The sequence below is a fragment of the Paramormyrops kingsleyae genome, chromosome 3 (assembly GCF_048594095.1).
Source record: "Paramormyrops kingsleyae isolate MSU_618 chromosome 3, PKINGS_0.4, whole genome shotgun sequence".
NCBI lineage: Eukaryota > Metazoa > Chordata > Actinopteri > Osteoglossiformes > Mormyridae > Paramormyrops > Paramormyrops kingsleyae.
The window spans coordinates 18,451,709-18,470,946 of NC_132799.1; the positions used below are offsets into that span (position 1 = coordinate 18,451,709).

Here is a 19,238-nt window from a genome sequence, read left to right on the forward strand (position 1 = left end):
AAACCATAAATAACGTTAAATAATTACACTGTTATACAGTGATTTTGGTGCCAACGATGTCTGAATGGTATTACATAAAGTTTATGGTGCTGATTAAGAATATGACTTTTCAGGCATAGGTTTTACCAGATTGGCTCTAGTTTCTGAGATATTTAATAGTCAATTAATTAATGCAACACATTTGAAAAGCATTCAGAATTGCAAGAATATTTTTATTTTAGTTTCAACTAGTAAGTAAACAGTCTAACATCAACCAAAAAAGAAATGAAAAATATCTAACAGTGACAGGAAAAAGTTATGTATGATTTGATTAATACAATATTAATTAGTTATTATTGTCAATGCTTCAAAAAACACTGTTTATGCGATTTCCTTTTATGTGTGTTATCAGGACAATCACGTTGAAGACTCCAACAGTAGTCTGCCATCATGTGTATGTCCCATCTGCCTTGATATCGCTCCTCCATCACCTTCATATCCTGGTGGAACCTCTCGCCTTGTTCCTTGCTGAAGTCTCCAAGGTTATCTGGAAATCTGTTTAAATGGCTATGGAGTGCATCTTTATGCTCATATTAACTCCCAAATTTCTGAAGTTAGCAAGCATATCTTGCACTAATTCTTCATAATTGTCTGCTCTGTGATTACCCAAGTAGTTCTTCACAACAGAGACAAAACTCTTCCAGGCCAAAGCCTCAGTGTCATTCATGCATTTGGTAAAACTGGAATCGTTCATGAGTGTACGAATCTGAGGACCAACAAAGATTCCTGCTTTTAGTTTTTCCATGCTCAGTCCAGGGAATGATCTACAAATGTACTTGAAGCAATGACATGTTTTGTCCAAAGCCCTAACAAACTGCTTCATCGATCCTAGCTTAATATGAAGCAGTGGGAGAATGATTTTGTTCTTGTCCACCAGTGGTTTGTTGATATTTCATTACCTAAGACACTGTTGAGTCAAAAGACAGACCAAAAGCTATTGCATTTGTTATCACACACAAGTCGCATTGGGGGAATGCATTATTTTCATGGATGTCTCAAAAACTAGCACCAATTCAGCAAAAGTAATGGGATTTTTGAATACAGCACCCTCAAAATCTTGTTCAAAACCCTAAATCTTGGCACCTGAAAAAAAACTTTTTTTTAGACCTGTGTAATCATATAGAATCCATTTTGAAAAACACTTATAAGCAGGAGGAACTTAAGAAAATGTAAAATAATGAATTGCAAAAAGTTAAAGAACACTCTCCTTTTCACACTTTGTCTTTTGTCATAACTACAGTGGTACCTCGGTTCTCAAACTCACTAGAACTCGAATTTCTTGAAAGTCGAACAAACCAGTTTGACCTAGAACTCGATCTGAATATCAGAAGTCGAACCGTGAACGCTGACCTGATATACTGTACAGTGGGTACGGAAAGTATTCAGACCCCCTTCAATTTTTCACTCTTTGTTATATTGCAGCCATTTGCTAAAATCATTTAAAATAATTTTCCTCATTAATGTACACACAGCACTCCATATTGAGAGACAAAAAAAAAAAAAAGATTTTTTGAAATTGTTGCAGATTTATTAAAAAAGAAAAACTGAAATATCACATGGTCCTAAGTATTCAGACCCTTTGCTCAGTATTAGTAGAAGCACCCTTTTGAGCTAATACAGCCATGAGTCTTCTTGGGAAAGATGCAACAAGTTTTTCACACCTGGATTTGGGGATTCTCTGCCATTCCTCCTTGCAGATCCTCTCCAGTTCTGTCAGGTTGGATGGTAAACGTTGGTGGATAGCCATTTTTAGGTCTCTCCAGAGATGCTCAATTGGGTTTAAGTCAGGGCTCTGGCTGGGCCATTCAAGAACAGTCACAGAGTTTTTGTGAAGCCACTCCTTCGTTATTTTAGCTGTGTGCTTAGGGTCATTGTCTTGTTGGAAGGTAAACCTTCAGCCCAGTCTGAGGTCCTTAGCACTCTGGAGAAGGTTTTTGTCCAGGATATCCCTGTACTTATTCATCTTTCCCTCGATTGCAACCAGTCGTCCTGTCCCTGCAGCTGAAAAACACCCCCACAGCATGATGCTGCCACCGCCATGCTTCACTGTGGGGACTGTATTGGACAAGTGATGAGCAGTGCCTGATTGCCTCCACACATACTGCTTAGAATTAAGGCCAAAAAGTTCTTATTTCTCACCATCTCAGAGTCCTTCAGGTGTCTTTTAGCAAACTCCATGCGGGCCGTCATGTGTCTTGCACTGAGGAGAGGCTTCCGACAGGCCACTCTGCCATAAAGCCCTGACTGGTGGAGGGCTGCAGTGATGGTTGACTTTCTGCAACTTTCTCCCATCTCCTGACTTCATCTCTGGAGCTCAGCCAAAGTGATCTTTGGGTTCTTCTTTACCTCTCTCACCAAGACTCTTCTCCCCCGGGAGCTCAGCTTGGCCGGACGGCCAGCTCTAGGAAGGGTTCTGGTCGTCCCAAACGTCTTCCATTTAAGGATTATGGAGGCCACTGTGCTCTTGGGAACCTTAAGTACAGCAGAATTTTTTTGTAACCTTGGCCAGATCTGTGCCTTGCCACAATTCTGTCTCTGAGCTCTTCAGGCAGCTCCTTTGACCTCATGATTCTCATTTGCTCTGACATGCATTGTGAGCTGTAAGGTCTTATATAGACGGGTGTGTGGCTTTCCTAATCAAGTCCAATCAGTATAATCAAACACAGCTGGACTCAAATGAATGAATAAAGGATGATCAGAAGAAATGGAAAGCACCTGAGTTAAATATATGAGTGTCACAGCAAAGGGTCTGAATACTTAGGACCATGTGATATTTCAGTTTTTCTTTTTTAATAAATCTGCAACAATTTCTAAAATTCTTTTTTTTGTCTGTCAATATGGAGTGCTGTGTGTACATTAATGAGGAAAAAAAATATTTCAAATGATTTTAACAAATGGCTGCAATATAACAAAGAGTGAAAAATTGAAGGGGGTCTGAATACTTTCCGTACCCACTGTAAATTGTACGCGCCAGGAAATGAGTCATACTACAATGCAATTCTTACTTGAATGCCTTCTTCACAGACTGGACGATTAACCAAATAAAGCAGCGCAACATTACAGTAACTAACAATAAATAAACCACTAACTTACGTGTACTATTAGAGCATTTATGTAATTTATTTAAACTTTATTTTACCAGGTAAATTAACTGAAAACCAGTTCTCACTGCTTTATGTGATATTCGGGAGAAATAGCAGATTACGCATCGGAACTGCCTGGGATACAAACGTCATGCGTGTAACTAAACTCTTCAGCCAATAAGGGCAAAGGTGTGTCGTCACGGCGGCGGTTCCAGTTTGTGCAGTGGGTGAAAGGTCGCAATGCATCTAACCGTAATGCATTGCGTCAGGATCAGAATGCGTTGCTTTAAGCCAGCGCTGTAAGCAAGTCGAACGCACCCAATGACCGGACTGGGGAAACAAACTGAAACTCGGACTTAATACAGAGGACAAATGACAACAACCAGAAACAGCTGATCACATGGGGATCCCACACGAGGTTAACGAGGGGGTGTGGCACACGGAAGGAGCGGATGATCGGTGCAGGACAGGGATAATGTTGGGATAAGATCTTTATCGTTTTGGAAGCCATTAAGAAAAAAATGCTCTTCTTGTTTTATCCTGTTCATTTTGTGTTTAAATGCTAAAAAAAAAAAAGAAAACATATTTAGGTGTAATTTTGGGGGGCCGTGAACCAATTAATTGGTTTTCCATTATTTCTTATGCGAAAAATTTGATCAGAACTCGAACTTTTTAGGATTCGATCCGGAGTCCGGAACGGATTAAGTTCGAGAACCGAGGTACCACTGTATATGCAACGTTACACGACTTTCCCCTCAAAAGCTCTTCTATTCATTTTCTTTGTCATATTTCTCCAGACTTTCTTTGTTTTTTGCTACATCTCTGAGGGCATTTGATTTTGCAATCACAGACATGTTCAGTGGCTTCTGCTTCAATTTTTTAGAAGTGCACATAACTTGGTCTGAATATTTTTTTTCTTGATCTTAAGTTGGTCTATTTCACCCTGTACTGCCTTCCATTTCTGTCTGTTGTGTCTGCTCCTTCTTCTTCTTTTCTTCATTAAGGAATGCATGGTATCTCTGTCTTGCACAGGAAGCAGACTGTAGCAGTTCCTTGGTCATTGCTACATTAGCTACCTCACCCACATGATGTAGGTAATCTACTATTACCCACTGAGCAATCAGGGTTCTCTCCTTCATGTTTGTGACTGTGATGTTCTTATTACCAGATAATCCTCTTTCCAGAGGCCTGGCCATGGGACAGAAGGGGAACCTTTTGTACTAGTGCCCACAGATATTTCTTTGCCCAGTAATGCATGTAGAAAGGTGTCCAGTCTAGAGTAGGCACCAGTCAGCCACTGTATGGCATCCTCATTTGTTTTGCAGACCATAACAAAGTCCAACCTGTCCAGCACTGGAGATTATCTGTAGGCAATTGTTTTTCACAAATATCTGGTTTGTCTTTTATCGTCTGTGGATTTAGCCATGCCACATTTCTTACCAGTGTGTACTTTAGAGGAAATTTCTCCAGAAGCTTTGTCACAGCTGTGATGAGGAACTCTTTAGTTTCTTTCCTAATCAATAGGACATCTTGCTCAGAAACCTTCTTCCTTACCTTCATATCTGTAAGTAGTTTGTCTGCAACAAATCCTATGTTGGTAAGGGAGGCATCCTTGCAATTTGCTTGATCTGTAAAGTCTTCTGAGAATAGCTTCATGGGGGCATTCAGTCTCTCAAGTGTCGCATCTGTGACATCTCTGGAGAAGATGTTTCAGTGTGATGAAAAGATCATCAGCCAGGAAAGGCAGCATGGCCTTATCATGATACTTTATTAGGAAAAGCTGGCATTCCTGCACAATTGTTCAGTACAAAAGGGGGATTATAGGGCTCTCGAATATGTCCTCCTTGCCCTTCCTGAACCTCTCGCGCCTCCTGCCAACCCTCCTGCCCTTCCGCCCCTCCCGTGAAGCCACACAGCTGTAACAGATTTACTTGGGACAAAAGCAGAGATGAGAAATGAGGTGCAATATCAAAGGTTGTCAAGTGAATTTGGAGGCAATGTTGCTGTCTGGAAACATAAGACGAAAAAGGTCACCCTTCCCAGAGCAGATGTTGAAGGAGCCATGGTTCTCCATGACATTAAGCATCCAAAACATTTCCGCAGACAGATCCTCAGATCCAATCACAAAGGTCCTCACTGAGCTACTGGATGTAGCTGTGACTCTAAAAACAACAGCAACAACAAAAGTCATTAACAATCAATGACATAATACCTTCACATCCAACAAATATTTACCAGACACCAGAATAAATCAACAAGTTGAAATTGAGGCTGCAATTAACATTTATATTTATAGTTCACCAACATTTATTCTGTCAGTTATATACTCTAAATTGTTTTTCTAAATAGGTTGTTTTATTAAAAAATATTACTAAACAGTTGGTGATTACCTTTACATTGCCAACTAATCTAAGTTGACATTGCACAAGTAATTGTTGCAGCTTGCAACATACACTGAAGAAAAAAAAACTGGCTGATATTTACTTATAAAGAAAGCTCGATAATTTACACACAGAAATTCATTGTAATGTTTAAAAAGGAAATCCTTGAGTAAAGTTTACTTATTAGTATGTGTGGTGTATGGTCAGGCCAGAGGAGATAGACCCCGTGATGTGTCCAACTGGTTTAATGATCGAACCAGAAACAAGCAGGGTCAAAGGGAGAATCCGAAGTTGTGGTCATGGGGCAGGCAAGAGGTCAGTGTCCAGGAAGGTCAGCCCTACGTGGAGTGACGGGACAAGACGACGATGGGAAGAGGGACATGAAGCAGATAGAGGAGCAGGGCAGGACGGAGCAGGCAGGTAGGGCAGGCAGGAGAAGGCAGATGGATGGAACAGGCGAGACAGGCAAGGCAGACCGAACAGCAGGGCAGGACACAGCAGGCAGGGCAATCAGGGAAAACAATAGACAGAATTGCTCGGTATGGCACATTACAACAATGGCAACAATACTTCGAAATGAGCCTAGGACTTTGACAGCTTTATGACACAGACGATTGCCTGCCGGTGCTCAGTCCCGCCCTCGTGGGCATGACAGTATGAATTGTTAAGTCAACAAGACCCATGTAGATTTTACTACCAATTTTCTTTCTTAAAAACAAAATATACTACACCTTTGCAAGTAAATTTCACTCAAGATTACCTTTGCATTCAATTACAAAACTCTTGTAAAAATGTTGGGTATTCCAGGGTTATTTAACTAGTTTCTCTTTACTTAATTTCAGTACATTTTAAAGTAATATTTACACATTTACTCTTACTATAAGACGTACTATAATACAACATAATATGCAATAACAGATGTTTTTAGATAATCTTTATTTTTTCTGGTTCATGAAGTAGCTGTTTTATGTGCAACATATACTTAAGTGCAAGACATACAGTGCAACATGGTTGGTATTAGACATTTTAAAAATCACTGCTGCCAACAGACATGTCAAAAATGTTAACTTTTGTTAAAACACTAAAACAGTTTCAAAAAGGACTTCTGTCAAGGTTTTGAAGAGCTAAAATGCCCCAAAATAGTGAGCTAGAGAGCTAAAATGCCCAACAAAATACCAAGAAGTATCAAAGTGCAATAACTTTGTCAGAAAGGTAAACAAGTGAAACCAGAACAAAGCACTGTATTTCGAGCCTTTCAAAAGGGGACTCCATCAACAGTTGTATGTAACAATTTATAGTGTATTTTTTAAATCACTCCAACCTCTAATGCTTCCACACGCCAGTTTGGTGACCACTGCTGCAACAAAAAAAAGCTTGTAGCTGAACTTTGAAAGTAATTCTCCAACTATTTTTCCTTACTAGCCAAGTATTTGACTTTACTTGGTTCAGACACTTATGTGCACATATTCATACTACAAGTTTGTTGTGCAAAGACCAGATTTTAGGAGACATCTTCAGAACATCAAGTACAAGAAAGACCTTCTGAAACACCTCAAATGAGTATTTCAACTTTGATGGGTAGCTCAAGTTCATTGCATAAATAAAGTCCATGAGCAGAAGGCAAGCCTTTGCCACACTTTTACAGTCAGCAAGAACCTCTTTTCCCTCAATGATGATCGACACATGAACAGGGCTGTGATCTTCCTGTGCTTCATTTCCACGGATGACGAAAATGTTCAAGACTTGATGAGCACAGTCCTCTTGGATGGTTTCTTTGTTGACGTCCTGCCAAAAACATACAAGTCAGTGCTCAAGGTTTAAAGTAGGTTGAAATGAAGAATGAAGATACCTTTAAAACATAAGACCGTTTTGAATAACATAAAATCTGACATATCTTAGGTACTAGATACTGTAAGATATTTTAAAAAACACAATTCGATGTGATGTCCACTGATTAATTGTTAATTTAAGCCTATTTCTGTTGGAATCTGTGCATGTTGAAATTTTGATGCGTGATACCTAGGATAGATACATAAAAATATGCAGTATTTGCCATTAACATAAATTATTTATATTAGAATTGAAAACGGCCCAGCGCACGCCAGAATTACAGCACAGTACTTGAGTTTAAGCTAAGCACCATACCACCTCTCATAACACTAGCCCGACTTAGAAGACTCATGCAAAGAACATACCATCTATGCAAAACAGTCGAGCCACTGCAGATAACTATCAGCCAGGAACACTCACGTTGACAAGTAATCTAAATAAGCTGCCTGAACAAGTGAGGCGGGTTAGCAAAAATTAGCGGCGAAAAATTAGCGTTGTGGCACAGAGCAGCAAGTGTCAGAATAACTTGCTAGCAGGCCAACGTTAAGTACTAAGTAATCAAACACGGACTTTTGACGACGAGACTACAGGAATGTATAAAGTTAATTAAGCATTCAGCTTACCTCTGTCGCTTCTCATTTGTGGATTTTTTCATCAAGGTTTCTTTAGATGCGTCTCTGCTAAGAAACCGCGCTAACCTGACGTCACTTATTGAGTGCTACAAGGTTGTCAGATTCACTTCCATTACCCAAGTAAAATGTACTTTTTCGTGTCAGGTCGTGCAGTGCTATAGTTAATATTACTTGATGTGAGGGTGATATTATAAAGTAAAAGCACCTAAATGAAAATTTACTGTAGAATTTAAACAAATAATTTTGGTAATTACAGGGTGAAGAAGTCATTTTTTCAGTGTACTAGGTAACAGTATGAAAAAGAGTTATTCGCAAATTTAATTTTACAAATTTACACGTAAACTGACACACTTATATCACTTTATTTCGCTTTGACCAACATAAAAAAAAATCGGGTAGGCCTACTTATACTCGAACACCATAGGGTGGCGATACAGCATCACAAATTAAGTGCCATGGCGTTCATTAGGCTAATTAATTTGGCTAATTAGGATGCTAGTAACTGCAATTGTCTGATTTCATTACAATTAACATTACCACTGTTGCAGTTGCAATGCAAACACAACACATTCACACTTGCAATGGTTGTAAATGTAGGCTAAACATTATCTACATTATCTACAACGTAACCTAGTGTTACTCACTCGTGTGGTGTAACTTCGCGATTAACCCGTACTACGAAAGGTGGGTATATTTGGTCGAGACATGTTGCTATGGCAATTTACGCTAAATCTCAAAACTGCTCCGAGCAGTTTTTGTTCTCGGTTAAGTCGAGCTTTCCGCGTAGCCAGTCCTATATGAGCACCGCCCCTCCCACTACAATTTCTGAGGAGGACAATACAGGTGTTCTGTCATAAAATACCACCTATCGAGACGTGCTTTCGAGCCTTTCTGCGCATGTGCAGTTCCACATGATTTGGCACAGATCACAAAATGTTTTGAAGCGGAAAAATAATCGGTGTGAATCGATGTCTGTGTACTGGACATCACAATTTTGTCATTAAAAACGCCCACCTTACTTCCGTAAATATATTAAAGCCAGAAAACTGAATATGGAATATGAGGCTAACTTAACCGCGGTGACAGGTTCCTAGTCGTTTTCTCACTACACATATGCTTCTGTTTTGTCCTGTTGTAAATCATTTAATTGTTTGTTAAACAGTGGCTCACCTTCTATTAAGTGTCATCTGAACAGACACCCTTTTATTATTAGCTGTAAAACATAGAAACACGCTATTAAGTGGAGGCTAGACACAACACATCTTTCATAATGAGTAGAAATATAAATACACAGCCCTACCACTTGACATGATGTTTTTATATTTCATCTTGACTTACGATTTCGTACGCTTTCCACTACTATTGCATTTGAAATCGGATCAGTTATTGTTAACATTAGGTTTACATTATGAGTAACATTACAGTAATTGAATTTCAGGGAGCATTACATTACCTAGCAGCATATAATAGGTGACTTCTGAATTGTGTCGCATCTGTTAGCCTCTGTAAATTATTAACAGTATTTTAAGTCTTTTCAGAAAACACTTCATTGTCTAAAACTCGGTTGTGAGGTATTTTAGACCTCGTTTTATGATCAAATTCCATATGTTTCGTTAGTTTTTCATACTGCGTAGGAACCATGTAAGGAAGTCTGTGAGATCCCAAACGATTGGGAGTGGGTGTGTCCACTCTACAAGGTTCTTTGACATAGGCCTTGACTCGTTCGACAATGCTCTCTAAGGGAATAAATGAAGGCATCTTAACATCCCCCAGAGCAACAGTGACCCCCGCTTCACACTGTAATTGCGTAACCATTGCATCAATAGGAAGTTCCCTCCACTCATTTTGTAATTTAACCATTTTGTTTATGATCTCAATGATATTGTTTGTTGGGCTGTTGTGTTTGAATGCTTCAAATTACTTTGTGCGGAAGGAGACCATGATGTTGCATTTGCTGGTGGAAGTATTTGGGAAATTCCTCTGACCACCCATTCACAAATTTGGAACATTGTGCCTCAAATTCATCTCTGCTGGCTGAATCAATGAGTTTGTCGATTTGGTCTTTCAGTACCTTCACATTGTCCTTCGTACCCCCATGTTTTTTGACCCAGTACTCAATGTCATACAACACAGGATTCCTGCAGAAAACTAGGCTAATGTTGGGAAACCTCCAGTTCAAGGCCGCAACAATTCCCTTTTCTCTGAACATGATGCTTCATGAATTTGTGCTAATGCAGCATGAACCCAACAGGAAATACAGGGTCATTAACTAGAGAAGTGTTTCTCATAGCGAGTACAGAAACCTGAAAGTCACCCATCTGAGAGGTTGTGTCATGCCTAAGAGTTTGAGGGTAGCTGAAAGTAATAGCATCTTCCAAGTTGGTGCGTGCCAAACCCAGTTCATTGGGCATCCCAGCAAAAACTAGAAAATTGGAAAAACTAGAAATCTACAAGACAAAACGTGGAAGCTAGTACGCCAGTTCATGGAGAATGAACATTTCATCTTGAGAAATTCTTTGTGTATTACTGCTAGCATATACTGTGTTCTGTACTTGTTCACAATTGTGTGGGCAATTCACAGGCATGTGTTCCACATTGTTACTGCAGGCTTTAGATAAGATGTTAGATGGAGCTTGCCCATGGTCATTGTGAAGGATGTGTGTAAAAACCTATTTTTTATAAGGAATGAAAATTCTTTGTTTTTGCATTGCCATGCTTCCTTGGCACATACAGTCTCATCCCCCAGGTAGTCAATAAAATATAAATTTGTTACCAAATTTTCTTAATTGTCTTGCTGTACTAGGTAGTACACATTCTTTTTAAAATCTGATGATCCCTTGTCTAACTAAGGTGTCCTAATATAGTAATACTGTACCTCTTAATCACTCTTCCACCGTATTTTTCAATGTTGTTATAATTTGACCAGTTATATAATATAATTATATAGTTTGACCAATAAAAGTCCATGAAAGCCCATCTTCCTCCCTTCAAGCTCCTATATAGATACACATCACCCCCCTTGGGCTTCAGGGGAGGTTCATTGGAAATCAAACCTTTGTACTTTTAGGGATGAACAAGAATGGCTTCTATTTCAGCCAGTGTAAACTCTGACTCTTGTTGCATGAAAGACATAATTTCTCTCTCAGTAGAAAGTTTAATAATGGAATGAATTTTAATTTAGTGAGAGTACATAAGACCAATGTTGCATTGCCACAACGGTAAAATTGTAGAATTTAATAAATGGATACGATCCATTTATTCCCGAAATAAACCCCGTGTTCACCTGATTTCATCAGCTCCTGTGCTGCTTCCCTGCTGAAGTCGTGACATCAAGTAAGAAATCTTCACAAAACTTAACTTACATACAGTATCTGAAATCTTGGGGAAATCTCAACCGTTCAATGCCGCTAAGGACATTTATTTTTCACGTGAAACATAATGATCTCTGGTTAAATGTGGTTAAGCTAAATATGTTATTATTGTTATTGGTTTTCGTTTAGGAAATAAAAAACGTTGTTGTGTATTTTAATAACCAGACTCGTGTATTTCAGATTGGCACGCCAAATAACTACGGTTTTGTAAACCAATGGTAAAACGATACTTTCTGTTGATATGTAACAAATATTAGAGGAGCGTAAAATCCAAGTGAAAGACTGTCTTGTCCAGCAGGCGGCAGCATATGATTTCTGTAATTTAACACACCCACAATCTTACGTGTTACGTGAAATATATTGCATTGTATGTAGTACATTTTTTTCTGATTTTTTTTTCTGGTCAGTTTAATAGCCGTTTGGATTACCGGTGATGACAGACTAAGTACTTTTCTTTAATTAGGTTTTGAATGGTAGGAGGAATTCCGGAGCGTGAATGCTCGTTTCACCCAAGTAAAGCTTCTAACGTGATCAACTAGATTTATTTTATGACGAAGGCCAATACCGTAAATACCCTATTGATCGTGTAACTCAGTTTAGCGATCGGAGGGTCAAGCCGCCCCCTTTAAAGCCGGTGCCCATCACCTGAACTACTGCAACTGCTGTGGTAAACGACAAACAGTGTATCATACACTTTCCTGTAACTTATTTTCCGGTCTCACTTTCAGTGGGGGTGGGGTTGGGGTGGTCGCGTAACATTGCCGGCGAACCCCCCACCCCCGGCACTGAATTTTTGGTTTGCCCCAGAGTTTCGGCACAGTCCGTCGATCGTTAAATGAAGATGGCGGAATCGCCGGAGATGTGGTCGGGACGGCTTTAAACTCCGATAACAAGAAACAAAAATATAAAAATATACTGGACCGTTTGGGCAAGTCCGTTGATGTAGACGTTCGAGGGTGAGTGATTTTCCGTCTGAATGTCTGGTCATTTCAGTTACGGTTAACTGGTGTGCAACATTGCTATCAATAGCTAGCGAGCTAACAGCACAATTGGCCGCACCTCGGCTTGTTTGTCATTGAATTGATTTTTGTCTCTTTTTCAGTTTGGGGGAAAAAGCTTTTTTAATACAGCACTGAAGGGAGCTAAGGTGTGGTGGACTAGCTAACCGACTAGCAACTAGGGCATGATGCATCGGGGTCTTGTTTTCCAGTATGAAAATCGTATGGCGGATCACGTCTGGTTTTTCATCATTGAGGGAATCAGAAAAACATTCGCGTTTGCTGCGTTTATTACAGATGGAGCGGCCTGGCGGTCATACTGCATTTCCCACGAATGTATCTTCCTATCTTTCGTTAACTCATTGTTTCGCCGGGTGATCGCTCTGCAGTTGTTGACTGGTTAGTAACAGGACTGTGATTTGCCTGCTCCGCCACCTATACCTGCTTTTCACAAAAGATTTAGACCTGATGTAGGGTTGTTAAAAGTGGGAAAATGTGGGTAAGTTGGAAAGGGAGCATAGATACTGACATTTCTGAGGGGTCTGTCTTTCTGCACGGCTGTAGTAACCAGTTGCAATTCTGTGGAACTTTAACGCCACGTAAATGTCGCTTTTAAGGTCTGACAGCCTGAGTTGTGATTGTCTTTTTTTCGGAGGTTGGCTGCCGATTTTCACGTACGATTATCTACGATTATCAGCTTACCGTTTAACGGCATCTTGTATAAGAGAAGTTGAATATACTTTTTTCTCCGGTGAAACGTATGCGTCGCGGTTCGCATTTGCAAAAAAAAAAACCAAAAACGTCCATTTACGGCCTGATCCTTTAACCCCCAATGGCTCCCCGCAAAAAACACCCAGTGATTGAATACCAAACATAAAGTCAGTATCGACGACCTTGCTATAAAACAGTGCTGTATGTTTGTCATGAACTCGGCTATGTAACACCGTCCATGTTTTTTAAACACCGTTTGATCGCCGTGAATTTACGATGCAACTGTACCTCTGTACCACCTTGAACTGGTTATGTTTGTATCAAGCACTGCTGAAGAAACATCAGGAGATTGTGTCTAGTTGCCAGTATGAAATTTTGGCCTTAAGGGACCAAAATGGTAGTTGACGTGTGTTTGGGACTTGATCTCCAAACACTTCCACCCTGAGTTTGTACCTGTCGGTTGGAAATGTGTTCTGTTTGAACGCGTCTGCGAAGTGACTCAGCTAAATCCTCCAGCTTGAGAGGAAAGTTGAGCCTCTGGCAGGCTGTGCGCTAACAAAGATTTCAATTTGGAGAGTATATTCATATCATAATTAATGTTAATTGCTATTTAGCGATGCCTGTAATAACTGCTTAATAATTATGCCTAAAGCCTGGGGAGTAGTGCTCCTGAGGAGGGTGGTAATCTGCATCTTTGAATGAGGAATTGCTTTGCTTTAGCTTGAGTGTGAGGAAGCTACTTTCTTACCCCCAGAGCACTTAAAGCATCCTGAAGTATTGGCATTTGTTTTTGTCTGTTCTTTTGTCAATATGGAGAATTGATTGATAGATGCTTTATTGTCATTGATTGAATATTGGATATTAGCAATAGATGTTAGGTCATTAGTATTGTCACAAATAGTTTAGTCTCGGGTCCTTGTTTCTGATACATCAACAAACAACCTGTATGTCTGGAAGTAATGTGGAGAAATATGACCCACAGTGTTTCTGGCACCTCAGTTGCCGGAGTTGAGGGTTTATGGCAAGGGAGTGTTAGATTGGAGTAGGGCTGTCACTATCAGTTATACAGACACTCCTCTACTTACAAATGAGATACATTCCGAACGGCTGTTCGTAACTTGAAATGTTAGTAAGTCGTTACTCAGCATCATTTTAAAAGTATACGCAAATACAAATAACTAGGATGCTGGGAGTACGCACGCTATGCTGCTGCACGGTGGGCGTAGTGGCCAGAAGTCGTACTAGGCGGAATTGGCACGCAGAAAAAAAAATTGATGTTGCAGACAGGAAACGAGAGCCCAACGAACACAAGTTGGACTTAGTCCTCTTTGTTTGTATGTCTGAACGTTTGTAAATTGAAAGTTCGTAAGTAGAGGAGCATCTGTATTAGTAATCATAATCTGCTGATTAATCTGGTGATCGAGTCATTGTTTATTAGTACTGGGCGATAAAACGATCTCGATTTTTTTTTTATCGATAAAAAAATGAAGACGATCACGATGATACACACAGACTATAAAACTCGATCAACCAAGTTTGCTCCGTTTTAGAGAATGCGCTGAGACAGACAACTCGATGGCCTATCGATCAGAGGTTTACTGAACACCAGCACAACAGCCAATCACAGACGACGTTGTAATTTTGCCCATCATCCCTTGAAGCAATGGGTGTGTTTGACTTGGGCTTAGGTCTGTCTGCAGCTGACGCGACATGGATCTGGCTGCGGCTGCAGGGGTGGAGTATAAACTGACTGCAGCCAAGTCGGACAACTTCTACTCCTCGTAGTCTGCGACACCTGACTGCAATGGCAGCACTGCCAGAAGGGTGTAGATAAATCTATACAAATATCACCTGCATGCACATTACTTTTTACAATAACCAACTCCTGATACAAACTGTTAGCAGTGAATAAAACTATTGTGTATAGTGGCTCTGTGTAAAAAGATAGCTGCCAGGAAAAAGATCAAATGCATGTATTTCAAGGATTCAAAGTTTTTGTCATATACAGAGTACAATGCAATCCTTACTTGAATGCCTTCTTCACAGACTGGACGATTAAACTAACAATAAAATAAACCACTAACTTACGTGTACTGTTAGAGCATTTATGTAACTTATTTAAACTTTATTTTACCGGGTAAATGAACTGAAAACCAGTTCTCACTGCTTTATGTGCTTTTCGGGAGAAATAGCAGATAACACATTGGAACTTCCTGGGATACAAATGTCATGCGTGTGACTAAAATCTTCAACCAATAAGGGCAAAGTTGTGTCGTCATGGAGGCGGTTCCAGTTTGTGCTGCATGGTCTGTCTCAAGTTGTCTTGCTCTCGTGAGGATTTTGTACCATGTGACATGGTGATGCGTGGTGACAATTTGCAGCGCCGGACAAAAAAGTCTAACCATGATTTGGCATTTTTTTGAATAAGTGTTTTTTGCTTGGTTTAGATACTTTTCTACCTCAGAATTTTAAAAAGTTTTTAAGAGACCAAGAATAGAGGAAGATACTTGTTGCAGTCAGTTCTGTCCTGCTTTATTTTATGTTTGCCCTTTAACATATTTGCAATATTATACAGTTTTGCACATTGTTACATTAGTATATGGTTTTGTTCATTTGAGCTATGTTTCTTTGAATACTTGAAAATCAATAACCTTTTATAATTTTAAGGGAATTTTGTATGTAAACAGTAAAAATTTGTTGGAAAATTAGTATTTGTTTACTAATATTGTTTATTTCAATGTATTCATTCTACTTGTCAGAATACGGTTATTTTTTATTATTTTGATTATTCCATTATTACATGGAACAGCATTGTGAAACTATAATATTAATAATGGCTACACAGGGTTCCAGGCTGCGACCATTTAGACTCATTTTGTGACTGTTTTTGGAGACAGTGTGACTAAATTTTATAACTAGGCGCACCAGTGCAATTTACAAATATGTCGCTCATTTATGCCCGAATATGCCCCTCACATAGTGGCTGACCACATCGTTGTATGTCATGTGAAACACCTGGGGGGTATTCCATGAAAGTAGCTAAATAAAGCCAGACTTACGTGAAAAAGTGAGACTCAAATTAGCTCCATCTCTAAACTTAGCCTCATGTCGTTCCACGAACGCAGTTCAGCTTTAACTAATCGAGGCTTATTCAAGGCAGACTTGCATAGTCTCACTTAGTGCGCACACCCGCGATGTTTAAGAAGCCCAAATGAATGGATGAATGATAGATCGACCAAATGAGTCGGAAAGTGTTTAAAACGAGATCGGTGTTTCTTTCTGCCGCAAAACAAACGCTGCTGATGGAGCTGTATGAAAAACACAAAGATGTAATCGTTAAAAAAGGCAATACTGTGGCCATAAACACAGCCAGAGAGTTGGCTTGGCAATGCATTACAGACAGATTAAATGCACAAGTTACGTAAATGTTGCAAGTGCTTGGCACGGTGGTACAGTGGTTTATGCTGTCGCCTTATAACGCGAAAGTTGCTGGTTCGATTCCCATAGCCAACTGGGAACCAGCTTGTTATTGTATAATATTATTTGATCTCCGTAAAATACTTTGTCACATCCGTGTGAAATGTTCTGCACAAATAACCGTATCTTGTCTTTGCTTTTCACTTACAAACTTTCAAAGTAGACTGTGACTAAACAAAATATAAAAATATCTTCCTGTTCATATTATTTTAACAGATTTCCTTTCAATTTCGGTCATTGCATTTCATGTTTGACCTTTGTAAAAGTGTACGCTTTCATTTTACAGTAAAATACAGTTATAACGGACTTCAAGGGACCTGCCAAAACAGTCCGTTATATCCAGAGTTGCTGTATGCCCAGGACACAACTACATGACACCATTTACTCATGCCACACCCCAGCAGACACACTTGTGGTATAGATTATTATATTGTACGTGTAGTAATCCAACTTTACCTAACCAGATACGTGACTATTAATAATCCCGACTACGTACGTATCTGCGCTGGATATCACCGGCACGCCACACGCCTTGTAGGCGGAACTGCATGTCCGTTATAGCCGAACAGAACCACATCTAAAAGTGGCCCTGGAGACAAAATTGTTTGTCCATTATAAGCGAAATTCCGTTATATGCGAGTCCGCTATATCCAATGCTTTTTCTGCATGTTCGTAAAGGCGCACGGCCGGACCAGCGGACCTCATCAGTTATAGACGATATTCCGTTATAAGCGAGTCCACTATAATGGGATTTTACTGTAATTATTTTGGAATTAATTGGAATGCTAAGATGTGATTTTATAGGCTTTATTATATTGATTATGTAGCAATCTCAGCTCTGTTCTCCATATTATGAAAGTATCACGCAGAGGTTTACTTCAGAAAAGATGGTTTTTATTCTCTGCTTTCTCGTCTTGCTTTTACTCACAGCACTGACTACAAGCTTCCATTTTTTAATATACGTATATACAAGACTCATTATCCCGCTAACTCAAACAAAATCATGTCATTTTGGTACACCTTACAAATTAACAAAAAAATCAATCATAGTGTAAAATATAATGTCAGATGACATATAATTCAACAGATTACATGACATGAATAGTAAAATCGCGGAATGTCATCCGACGGAACGATCTTTTGGGAATCTGTTCCCACACGACGGACGTTCTTTGAGACAACGCTAAACTAAGCGAGACAGTTAGCCTGGTCCCGAGCAGACTTGTTCGGAGGTGGAAGTTACCATGGCAACTCAGCGGGGATTCATTTAAGACACGTTGATGGAACGGAACTCTCACTTAAATAAGACAGACATATCGAAATAAGGCAGACTTTCCCTTAATCCTGCTTCATGGAATACCCTCCTGGAGAGAGTGAATATTGGTGTGTACTGTATGTGTATGCATGCGTCTGTGTGTGTGAGTGAAATCATCGGAACTTGGTCTGACTGCAGTTCCTTGAAGGTACTGAGGAGGTGCTTACAGCGTTGAACTAGCTGATTGCTTGACCACAAGCACTGGCTTTAACATGGAAGTTATGCAGATGTGCAGAACAAGGGACAGAGTAGATGGAATTATGTTTGTACCTCCCAATAAGATTCAATACCTTTTGCCTGCATTTCTAGCCAGTGCTGGTGGTGAAACGTGCTAGTGCACCGCGATAATGTTACATAATTTTTTATTCTGTGGAAAATGAAAGCTCTATCTGCAGGCCCTATTTATTTATAAATTATAAACATGTGAGTCATATAAATAAAATCAGGACTCTCAAGTCTCACACGTTGACTGTGAGACACACATATTTCAACCAGTTCACACACCACACCATGTGTTTCTCACACTGAGAAGTAAGGGATAATACCCACCAAGATGTCCTGTTAAACACAATTAATGGACGAGACTCAGGCATATGAAGTGTAGTTTTACTCCGAGTAAAGCAAGATCCGATGAATGCGGTATGCTGGGTTCTAAAGTGTCATGCATTGACCATTAGACACATGCTGCGCCCCTAACAGATGTAACCTTACTCCAGACTTTTAATGAGACTTGAGAGCTCTGGAAAAATATAAATACAATGCTGTGCCCTGTTATGATAGCGATCCATCCCCCCAACAACTAAAAAAATGACTTGTTCAAATAAAAGATTAGTGCTGTAAGGTTTAATGTATTGTTGTTGAAATTGATTTAAAAACGTACTGGTATAGAACAAGGTGTTAGGTATCCAAATCAAGGTATCGTTCTGGTACTAGCATCGAAAAATTTTGAACAATGTCCAGCCCTAGTCACATCATAGTTTTGCTGGAAAATCCATACAGAAGAAGGAAACAAGTGTAAATTTTTATTTCAAGAATATAACTATTGTACAAATGTATGCAGAATTAAGTCTTTGCAATGGACATTTAGCTAGCTCTGGCAAAAACAAGTGCTGTCTCCACTACACCACTGACAATGTGTAGTGTTTTTATAAGCGGAGGTAACACTGAAAGCTTCAGTTTATATTAATGACAAGCTATTAGCAAGACAAACCATGATATTTTCCCCCTATTCCGAAGTTCCAGCATCATGTACTGAGCTAATGGTTAAATTACCTGGGATTCACTATTTAGTAATGTGTGATGGTGGTCATGAATATTTGAAAACCAAAATGCGACCACACCAGTCCAGTCTAATAGTCTAATTTATCTCTGCGAAGTTGCGAATTCCGAGGCGCGTGACGT

General features: G+C 39.6%; 1 protein-coding gene and 1 long non-coding RNA gene across 4 annotated transcripts in view; one reads left to right on the top strand and one right to left on the bottom strand.

Moving 5' to 3' along the window:
* Positions 1-6,422: 6,422 nt before the first annotated feature.
* LOC111853430 (uncharacterized) lies at positions 6,423-8,822 on the bottom strand. Its single transcript, XR_002840459.2, has 2 exons — positions 7,957-8,822; positions 6,423-7,288 (listed from the first exon to the last, which is right to left on the bottom strand). It is a non-coding gene; the product is annotated as an uncharacterized lncRNA (long non-coding RNA).
* A 3,003-nt stretch (positions 8,823-11,825) lies between these two features.
* The window catches only part of LOC111853426 (bifunctional heparan sulfate N-deacetylase/N-sulfotransferase 2-like), a 95,405-nt gene continuing 87,992 nt past the window's right edge, over positions 11,826-19,238 (top strand). For all 3 annotated transcript variants that reach the window (XM_023830269.2, XM_023830268.2, XM_023830270.2), the window contains exon 1: positions 11,826-12,292. The gene's annotated coding sequence lies outside the window, so the exon portion shown is untranslated. The remainder of the gene's footprint in view (positions 12,293-19,238) is intronic.